We start from the raw sequence: 11567 nt of genomic DNA, 5'->3' as shown, positions 1-11567 counted from the left end.
AAGTTGTCCCTGACTTTGAATTGCTTTACTTGAGCAGTGCCTCTCTTTGATGTGATTTGAACTTATTTTGGGGCGGTATAACCGTCTATTAAAGTTTTAATAAAATCGCTTTCAATTCAGCCTACACTCCTTTACCTTATACTCTGAAAATTTCTGTATGTGATTTAAACCTATTTGATTGTAATGCATCATCTTTTCTTTTATGAGTAAAACTTTATGTCAGGTTTTCTTCCAACAAGATTGTAGTTTTCATACATGCTTGAAAAAGAAGAGAAAATACAATTTTTCTCTTAGCCAAATTAATCTTTCCATTTACAAAGTTTGTGTAATCTATTTCCACTTAAATTTATATTGAAATAATGCCACATTTACGCTTTTATTAATCTTTTGAAGGATGTTTGTTACCCATTTTCTCTTTTAGAACATGAAATGATTTCTCCTTAAGTTTTCCATTCTTTACGAACAATACATTCGAGAATATTTTTAAACCATACTCTTGAGTTCTATAAACTTTGTCTTTGGTTTGGATATTCTTCTTCTCTAAACCTCATATTTCTTGATTCAGCTTGAATTCGTTTCAAAATACTGTGTTGTTTTTCATCTTATTGGTCCTATCGAATCTCTTCGACCCCAGAGTTACCCTTAAAGTTATCAGTTGATTCTCTTTCCAGCATTCTTCATTACTTGTTTATCCTTGTCTACTTGTGATTCAACAATTCTTTCAAATTCTCGCGAATATGGTTCTTGCTGCTTCTCTTTCTTTTCTAAGGTCTGTTATCCTTCTAAGTATACTCGAGATTAGTTTTGGTATCTTGTGTGACTGTTGGACTTAGAAAACGACACATTAATTCTTTAGGGTACGTTTGGTGGACGCAAAAAGTGAAACTTATAAACATACGACATCACAGGGAATTGTGGAACCTTGTTTTACGTGACATAGTTCTGTTGCTGTGGAACTTATGATCAGTAATAAGGTTTGCAAAGTGTTTAACGAAGTTAAGAACTGTCAGATGAGTTGCCCAATGAGATACGGTTGAAAATGGTGGAGATAAGTTATGTTGAAGTTTAAATAGTTGAATCTCTGAAGTTTGTATGAGATTAGTATGTGGACGTTAAGTACATCGTTTTAACCCCGGCAGGTTTCATAACCTTTTGACGCCTTGCCTTACCATCACATGTTTGAAAACATATCATCTTGTACATCAAGTCTATTTTGTAACTTCTGTTTGCATCACACTTATACCTTTTAATACCTTTATGCCATATGAAAATTCTAATATTTGAAATTATATGTATATATATACTAAGAATATTTGCCATTTCTTTAAATGCATTCAAGAGCAAAGTGATATGAAATCTCTTTTATTTTGTATCAAATTTCGAGGACGAAAATTTTTATATGGTGGGTAGGATGTAAGATCCATAATTTTTTATGGAAAATATCTTATTAAAAGAAATTAAATTAAGTTTTGATAATTAAATTAAAATTTTACTTAATCTCATAATTATTGAATAATTTTCTATATTTAAATTATACAATTTAACGGTTGTAAAAGAATAAGAATTCTATATGATTTAGTTTTAAATAATTAAGATTTTAGAATTTAATACTTTAATTTTATAAACAAATAAAATAAATTATATTATCTTTAATTTCAAATTAGAATACTTGAATTAAAAGCCAAATTAGCAAATTGATAAGTAATATTTTTTAAAGTAATCTTAAGGAATTAAATTATATTTTAAATTTATACATTATACCCATAATTTTATTAAATTACCTAAACTATCCAAAAATTTCTAAATTGAACCCAATAGATCTAACCTAACCTAGCCACCGCCTTACCCACCGCCACACCTTCCTTTCCCCAACAACACACACACACAACAGAATCGACATACCCCAATAGAAAAAAAATGAAAAAGGAAGGGAAGGGGAGAGCCGAGAGGAGAAGAGGGGAGGGAGGCGCACCGGCGTTGCTGGGCCTCGCCGCCGCCATCGCGTCCTCACCGAGCCCTGGAGGAAAATCGCGCCACCACATGCAGCCATCACCGCCGCGCCGCATCGCTACTCCGCCGCCGTTCACGCTTCTGTCACTGTCAGAACCGCACGCCGCCGTTGGAAGCATTTTCATCGTCGCCGTTAATGGAGCTTGGTGAACAGTGGGAAGACGCGCGAGGAAGGAGAAGCCTTCGCCGTCGCGCCTTGTGCTTCTAGCTTCGTCGCACCTCATCATCATCATCGCTGCCGGACCTCCGTGTCGCACCGGCGCCGCGAGTTACTATCGAGCCACCACAAACAGGACCCGATGCGAAGAGAGAGAACAGAGACACGAAGGAGAGGTGGATGCGGGTCACTGTCCTCGAAGCTTCCGTCGTCACCGTGCAGAGCCGCCGCCATCGTCATCATCACGGGCTGCTGCTGCTGCGCGTGTGATCATCGCCGCCTCTGGGTCCGTCACCATCGAGGCTGGTCGCGGGCAGAAGAAGGAGAAGAGACCTCCGTCACTACCGAGCCAAACTCAGGAGAGAGAAGGAGCCCGCGGGAGAGGAGCTTGTTACCGCCGCTTCTGCTGCCGGAGAACACCTCTGCTGCCACTGAGATCTGTCGCCGGTTAAGGTTTTAAGTTGGCTTTTGTTTCCTTTAAATTTCTGGGAGCTTAATCATCGCTGTATGTTTGTTTCAGTCGCCGTTGCCGGAGTTCTGGTCGCCGCTGCCGTTCGAGGTGGCTGCCGCCAAACCGGTTCAGCGACCGCCGCTGTTTCATTTTCTTAGTTCGGTAAGTATCTATGTCTCGGGAACCCGTGTTAATAATATGTTATGTTTGGTCATAAACTCTGAGGTTCTGGTAATGTAGGGTCGTGTTTTGAGTGTTGCACGTCGCTTTTAAGTTGCTGTGGGTGCTGCGAAAGTGATCAGGGGCCGAGTTTGCGGTTGCTATCGGTTTCGGGTTAAGAGAAATGGTTTTGTTGACGCGTTTTGAGTTATGGTTTCGACGAGTCGAGGTAGGGGTTTTTCTTAAAATCTATTTTATATTACAGAGTTGTGATAAATAGATATTGATGCAAAGAGATTTACTTCTGTGATTATATTTGTCTTATGGATGTGATGGTTTGTTGGACTGAATTATTGGGTGCTTGATTGCGTGAGTGGTGTGTGGTTGTGGTTAAAAACCGGTTTGGAATATCATTTACTTGATTATTAAGAAAGGTGAATTTTATTGGTTTTAGAGTTTACTTAGTAATATAAATGAAACGATTTTGGAAATAATTTGAGATATGAAAATAAATTGATTCTGGGAGCGGTTTGATTGTGAGTTGGTTTGATTTTATGAATGATTTAATATTTGAGCTGATTCGATTTTAAAAAGAGTTTTATTGTTAGAATTGGTTGATTTGAAAATAATTTGACATTGGAACTGGTTCAATTCTGGAAAATGTTTGAGATTTGGAAATGGTTGAGAAAAGGTTTGAGAGATGTTTGGATGGGACCCGAAAAGGGTGGCAGTGTCCGAGTTTTAGAGGAGATGCTGCCGAAATTTTATAAAATTGAAAGTTTTATTTAAAGTAATTAATTAAAAAGATTTGTTTTTAAGTATTATACATTTTAAGATTGATTTGTCTATCAAAGAAAGAATTTTGTTTTGGAATTGAGATTGTTAACGAACAGAATGAAAAAGAGGATGATGAAGATTTTATTTGAAATATGGCGTTGAAATGAACTTGGAAATGAGATTTGGATTGATGAATGATTATGATGTTGAGAATGTTGAGATGTGAACTTTGAATTATTCACATGGCTTATGAATTTGAAATATCTGAGATACGAGGTTCCCTGGATTAAGTGTCGTGGCTTGCCACCACGTGTACCAGGTTGAAAACTCGATACTCTGTTGACCCTACGATGTAAGTGTGTGACCGGGCACTATATAAATTCCCGGGAATGTTACCCCCATTGAGTAATATTGATTATTTGAGAAAAAGCTATGCATAGACTCTTGGGGATGCACGTCGGGGGACAGTCTAAGTACAATTCAGACTTGTCGGGTTGGCTGAATAACCGACAGATGAGCCTCATCAGCCATAGGACAGGCATGCATCATATGCATTTGTATGCTTTGCTTGAGTTTGAACTTGTTTTGGTTTGCCTAATTGCTAAACTGTTTGTAACTGCTACTTGAACTATTTGCTGTAACTGCTTCCTTCTTGTGCTTTCCTTATCTGCCCTGCCTGTGTTTGTCCTGGCGTGCTACATTTGAGATTGAACTTTGGTGCTGAATTAATGATTGTGTTATTTGATTGCGTGGTTAGTTTCTGATTGAGATTTTCTTATAAGAAAGGAAATGTTTCGGATTTCTGAAAGATTAAAGATTGTTTCTTTGAAAAGGTTTTAAACGATTACCTATTGGTTTTTTTAAAAGATTCATAAGGCAATGATAATCACTGAGCTTGAAAACAGTTTTCCTATTAAATATCTTCTTATGACAACTTTGAAACTCCATGGTGAGACCGTGTGGTTAGGTTCTCACCCCCTACAGCTTTACTTTTTCAGGAACCAGAAGAAGAAGCTTTAAGAGAAGTTATACTGCGTTCGGTTTATATGTTGTTGAATTAATTAGATTATTTTCTTCCCTCGTCTTTGTTATTACAATTTTGTAAGAGGGATAGGAGTTGTATGTTTTATATATATATATATATATATATATATATATATATATATATATATTATGAGATATTATGTAAGGAGTCTTGTATATGAATCTATGCCTGCTTGTATTTTTCTTAAGATAAAATATTTATTTCCAGTTTTTAAAGGAATCAGCGATACAATATCGAGTCACAGGCTCCTACTTTAATATTTAGTATGTAAAGTAGTCGTAATACTTCTTTCTATCAGAGAAGCGCAGCCGGAAGCGTGACTTCTGATAGTGAAGGTGTTACAAAAATGTTATTTTAGCATCTCTCCAGAAGTTTTATTTTAGCATCTCTTCGAAAAAAAAGTAGAATTTTCTCTAATGATAATAAAGAATTGTAATAATAGTCCTTAATTGACGTTAATGATAATAATTATCATAACCACTAATTTATTGTATCACTTCATTATCATTAGAGGCAATTTATGTAACGTATAAGACCTTTAAATTCAAGAAGGAACAAGCACAACTTTAGTACATCTGAAGCACAATTAGGAACTTCGAATTTAAGAGCAAAAATTACGAGTTTAGTACAATTGAAACTTTTTTAGTTTGATTTTAGTTGGGATAAGCCAAAGAAATTCACAATCAGTCGTAGTTATTATTTCAAGTAGTATGACATTTGAATTCAACCTTAACACAGAGTCTATGTCAGTAGTAGTTAAAAAAATTAAACAATAGACCAACTCATCTAACCAAGTTGTTCATAGTCAACCAATTTCTAAGAATATAAAAACCATAACAGAGATTATGAAGTATGAAATATCATTTGTATGTTCGTGATTATGCCATTCATAAATACACATAACATCTATAATTATATACAACTAACATCGAAAAATTAAATTAATATTTATTAGTTATTACATTTATGTACATATAGTTTTTAGTTATTACATAAGTAACACATAACATCCATGATTTTATATTAATAGTGTTCATACCCTATCCCAACGCTAAGGCCCAAGTCCAAACAAAAGGCTCAACCCAATGAATTGAGCCTCACCCTACACCGACCTACCCCTGAAGAAGTCAGTTCCTGCCACGACCTGCTCTAAAGAAGTCAGGGACGAAGATTAGCTGGCAGATAAACACTCATTCAAACGAGTAACTGCCCCTAAAATCTCTCAACCTACTTCCAGGAGCCATATCTCAACTTTTCTAAGATAAAGGGATGGTTATTCACCTTAAAAGGTGAAACTACTTCAATGGTGGTTATTGGTTCACTACTATAAATACACTGACACCCCTCAGGTATCTCTAAGTCCCAATACTCTCTAGACCTGCTCACACCCTTGCTGACTTAGGCATCGAAGTGTCTTTGCAGGTACCACCCCCCATTCACTCATACTCACAAGTCGGACGGAGGCCCCAAAGACGCGAACACGCTCGAAGGCTTCTTTCCTCACACGATTGGGCCAACCCAGCGAATCCAGCCCATTAATCTCCGATTACCCATCGTAACATTGGCACCGTTACCGGGGACCCGAGAGATCAACCAGTAATGGCGAATAATTCACCAGAGGATGGTCATACGACGTATGATTCCGAACAAGAAAATTTGGACACCGGAAACAATGACGCCGACCTGACCCTTCACCAGGGAGCCAACGACCAGCATAGAGAAGGCACCTCTGGGTTTAAAAATCTGAAGGTGAACTCCTCGGATGGACGCGAATCAGGAAAGGAAGGACCACCCCATGCAGCCGAGCTAATGGGGTTGGTCCATGGCCACCAAGGTCGTTTGGAATAGCTGGAACAGGAATTAGAATGACAACGAGAGGCGGAGCAAAATCTAAGGGAAGAGATAGAGCGACGAAAAGAGTTAGAAGAAAAACTCTTGAAGCTAGAATCCTCCCTTAGAAGCCGGAACTCCCGTGGCGACCGAGAAGAGTCGCCCCTAGGAGGAGAGGATCCATTCAGTGAGGACATAATGAGGGAAAAAGTTCCAAGAAACTTCAAAAGCCTCGATATGAACCTCTATGACGGAACTACAGATCCGAAGCATCATCTAAGCAACTTCAAAAGTCTGATATATCTAGCTGATGCTTCTGATGCAACTCGTGCAAAGCTTTCCCGACCACCCTGTCAAAAGCGGTGATGAAGTGGTTCGATAGCCTCCCTCCAAGGTCAGTTACCAGCTTTGAGTTCCTCTCGAAAAAGTTCTTAATGAGATTCTCCATCCAGAAGGATAAAGTAAAGCACGCACCGAGCCTCCTGGGAGTAAAGCAGGAGGTCGGAGAACCTTTACGGGACTACATGGAAAGGTTCAACAAAGCGTGCTTGGAGATTCAAGACCTACCCACTGAGGCAGTCATCATGGGGCTAGTAAATGGACTTAGAGAAGGTCCCTTCTTGCAATCCATATCAAAAAGGCACCCCACCTTCTTGAGTGATGTACAAGAAAGAGCAGAAAAGTACATCAACATGGAGGAGAATGCCAGACTACGAGAGCCGAGTTGGCGACTTGGACACCCCCACTCGATAAAAGAGAAAGAAAGAGAGCCCAAGAAAAAAGAGGAGGTCGGTCTCGACAGACTGAGGATATATCACTCTTATACTCCTCTAAAAGTCTCCATAGTGGATGTATACAGAGAAATCTACAATACTGAAAGATTGCCACCTCCTAGGCCCATCAAAAACAAAAAGGGAGGAAGCCGCAGCGAATACTGTGAGTACCATAAGATGTATGGTCACTCAACAAATGATTGCTACGACCTCAAAAATGTGATAGAAAAGCTGGCCAGAGAAGGCCGACTTGATAGATATCTCATGGAAAGGTCAGACAATCATGAGAAAAGAAAGCGAGATGACAGGGACAGAAGAGACCCACCACCACAAACTCCCGAGAGACACATACACATGATCTCGGGAGGATTTGCGGGAGGGGGACTCACCAAGTCATCTCGCAAGAGACACCTCAAGCGAGTTTACCAGGTTGGGAGCGAAACACCCGACCTCCCAACTAACTCATTTACAAAGGAGGATGGGCAAGGAGTAATCCCTAGACACGATGATCCAGTGGTGATAACCATGATCCTGGCAAATGCCCATCTCCACAGAACTCTAATAGAGCAAGGGAGTTCAGCAGACATCCTTTTTAAACCCGCGTTCGACAAACTAGGGTTGGATGAAAAGGAGTTAAGGGCTTACCCTGATACCTTGTACGGACTAGGCGACACGCCAATAAAACCACTAGGATTCCTGCCCCTCCATACGACTTTTGGAAAAGGGGAAAGATCCAAAACTCTGAGTGTAAACTTATAGTCATCGATGTTGGGTCAGCATATAATGCCTTGATTGGTAGAACTACCTTAAATCGACTCGGAGCAGTGGTGTCTACCCCCCACCTTTGCATGAAATTCCCAACATATGCGGGGATAGCAACGGTACGAGGAGACCAAAAATTGGCAAGAAAATGCTACAATGAAAGCCTGAACCTGAGAGGAAAAGGTAAAGAAGTCCACACCATAGAGCTCGGTGGCGCGAGAGCCAGAGAAGAGCTGCGGCCACAACCAGGGGAAAAAACTGAAGAAGTACAAGTCGGCGAAGAGGAAGGAAAAAATACCAACATAGGAGCCAACCTAGAGGAAACCTTAAAACAAAGGTTGACAAAGCTCTTAAGAGACAACTCTGACCTCTTTGCCTGGAAAGCTTCCGACATGCCAGGGATAGACCCCGAGCTCATGTCCCACAGGCTCTCAATATATCCGGGGTCATGACCTGTACAGCAGCGAAGGCGTAAGCTCGGCCCAGAACGAGCTCAAGCGGTGGAAGAGCAGGTACAAGCACTCCTAGAAGCCGGCTTCATCAGAGAAGTTAAATATCCAATATGGCTAGCAAATGTAGTGCTAGTCAATAAGCAAAACGGCAAGTGGAGGATGTGTGTCGACTATACCGACCTGAATAAGGCATGTCCCAAGGACCCATATCCACTCCCAAGCATTGATACTCTAGTGGACTCTAGTTCGGGGTATCAATACTTGTCGTTTATGGATGCCTACTCGGGATACAACCAGATCCCAATGTACAAGTCGGATCAAGAAAAAACATCATTCATCATGCCTAGAGCAAACTACTACTACATGGTCATGCCATTTGGGCTAAAGAATGCCGGGGCTACATATCAAAGGCTGATGAATAAAGTGTTCGCTCTCCACCTCGGGAACTTAATGGAAGTCTACGTAGACGACATGCTGGTAAAAACAAAGGAAGAAATCGACTTCTTGACGGACCTCTCACAAGTCTTCAACACCATAAGGTTACACGGGATGATGCTAAATCCCGCAAAGTGTACCTTCGCGGTGGAGGCTGGAAAATTTCTGGGGTTTATGCTGACGCAAATGGGGATTGAAGCAAATCCCGATAAGTGCAAAGCCATCCTAGAAATGAAAAGCCCAACTTGCTTAAGAGAGGTTCAACAATTGAATGTTCGACTTGCAGCCCTCTCCAGGTTTTTAGCAGGATCAACACAAAGATCCCTTCCACTGTTCTCTCTACTAAGAAAGGGATGTCAGTTTGAATGGACTCCAGAATACGAAGAAGCATTCCAGGAGTTTAAAAGGTTCTTGAGCCAACCTCCAATCCTGACCCGACCTCTAGTTGGGGAAGAGCTCGTTCTATACTTGTCTGTAGCAGACAAAGCTGTAGCATCAGCCCTGATACGAGAAGATGAGGTCGGGCAGCATCCAGTGTACTTCACCAGCAAAGTTTTACAAGGCCCTGAGCTAAGGTACCACAAACTGGAGAAGTTTGCTTACTCCTTAGTAATAGCCTCACGGAGGTTATGGCCTTACTTCCAAGCCCACACAATAAGAGTCCGAACGAATCAACCTATGAAGCAAATCCTCCAAAAGATGGATGTTGCAGGGAGAATGGTTCAGTGGGCAATAGAGCTCTCTGAGTTCAACTTGAAGTACGAAACCCGAACAGCAATTAAAGCCCAATGCCTCACCGACTTCATAGCGGAGTATGCGGGAGACCAAGAGAAAAAGCCAACTACATGGGAACTATACATAGATGGATCCTCAAACAAGAAAGGAAGCGATGCAGGCATAATACTGGTTAATGAAGGGGGAACACAAATAGAGGTTTCCCTCAAATTTAAATTCCCAGTTTCTAATAATCAGGCAGAATATGAAGCCCTTATTGTAGGTTTAAAGCTGGCAGAAGAGGTCGGTGCAACAAAAGTGATGATATTCAGTGACTCTCAAGTGGTGACCTCCCAAATAAATGGAGAGTATCAGGCCAAAGACCCAAATATGAAGAGATACTTGGAAAAAACTCTGGAGCATCTCGGGCGCTTTGCAGAAACCGAGATCAGACATATAACAAGTACCAAACCAGGGGGAATAATAGAAGCTTGATCCAAGAAACTCTCCAAGAACCCTCTGTGGTGAAAGCAGAGGACAAACAAGATGTCCTTGAAGTGACCGGACTAAATCTCGGATGGATGAATCCCTTGGTCGAATACCTAAAATTCGACATCGTCCCCAAAGAGGAAAAGAGGCCAAGAAAATCCGGAGGGAAGCACAATACTACACTCTGGTGAAAAATATCCTCTATAAAAGAGGGATATTAACACCATTGCTGAAGTGCGTACCGACCTCAAGGACCACTGAAGTACTAGAGGAGGTTCATAATGGGATCTGTGGAAACCACCTCGGAGCCAGGTCGCTAGCCAGAAAAGTAATCCGAGCTGGGTTCTACTGGCCGACCTTGCAGAAGGATGCCACATAATTTGTGAAGAAGTGCCAGCCATGCCAGATGCACACAAATTTCCACGTGGCTCCCTCCGAGGAGCTCATCAGTATAACTTCTCCATGGCCCTTCGCAAAATGGGGGATGGATCTGTTAGGACCTTTTCCCCAGGCCCCAGGACAAGTCAAATACTTAATTGTACGAATAGACTACTTCACAAAGTGGATAGAAGCAGAACCATTAGCCACCATCACGGCCCAGAGAAGTCGGAGGTTCCTCTACAAAAATATTATCACAAGATATAGAATACCTCATTCCATCATCACAGATAATGGAACCTATTTCACTGACTCTACCTTCAGAAGTCTGGTAGCCAGTATGAAGATCAAACACCAGTTCACCTCGGTGGAACATCCACAAGCAAATGGACAAGCCGAGGCAGCTAACAAAGTCATACTGGCAGGATTAAAGAAAAAACTACAAGATGCAAAAGGAGCTTGGGTTGAGGAGCTCCCACAAGTGTTATGGGCTTACCTGACGACGCCTCAATCTACCACAGGAGAAACACCTTTCCGACTTGTTTATGGCGTGGAAGCCATGATACCAGTAGAAATCGACGAACAAAGTCCAATGGTTATCTTCCATGACGAGGTTGGAAATGTACAGGGGCACAAAGAGGAACTTGAATTGCTCCCCGAAGTCCGAGAGCAAGCCCAGATAAGAGAAGCGGCATTGAAGCAAAGAATGACCACCAGATACAACAAAAAAGTCATTCAAAGGAGTTTCACCCCAGACAACTTGGTCTTAATCAGAAACGACATTGGAGTCAACAAATCTGGGGAAGGGAAGCTCGCTGCTAATTGGAAAAAATCATACAAGATTAGTGAGGTCTTAGGAAAAGGTTATTACAAGGTGACCGACTTAAACGGCACCGAGTTACCTAGGTCGTGGCATGCTTGTAATATGAAAAGGTACTACAGTTAAAAGCGAACTCTACTCCCTGATGTACTCTTTTCCCAACTTCATGGTTTTTTTCCAAAAGAAAAGGGTTTTTCCTGAAGGGGGGTTTTTAACGAGGTATCACAGTAGAGACTAAGGGACAATAAACAGTCAAAAACTCTTAGTAGCAGTAAAGTACCTTCGCAAATAAATAAAGATCTTTTACAATATCTC

The sequence above is a fragment of the Arachis hypogaea genome, chromosome 18, assembly GCF_003086295.3.
Source record: "Arachis hypogaea cultivar Tifrunner chromosome 18, arahy.Tifrunner.gnm2.J5K5, whole genome shotgun sequence".
Classification (NCBI taxonomy): Eukaryota; Viridiplantae; Streptophyta; class Magnoliopsida; order Fabales; family Fabaceae; genus Arachis; species Arachis hypogaea.
The sequence above is the reverse complement of the archived record's forward strand: the minus strand, read 5'-3'. Positions refer to the sequence as shown.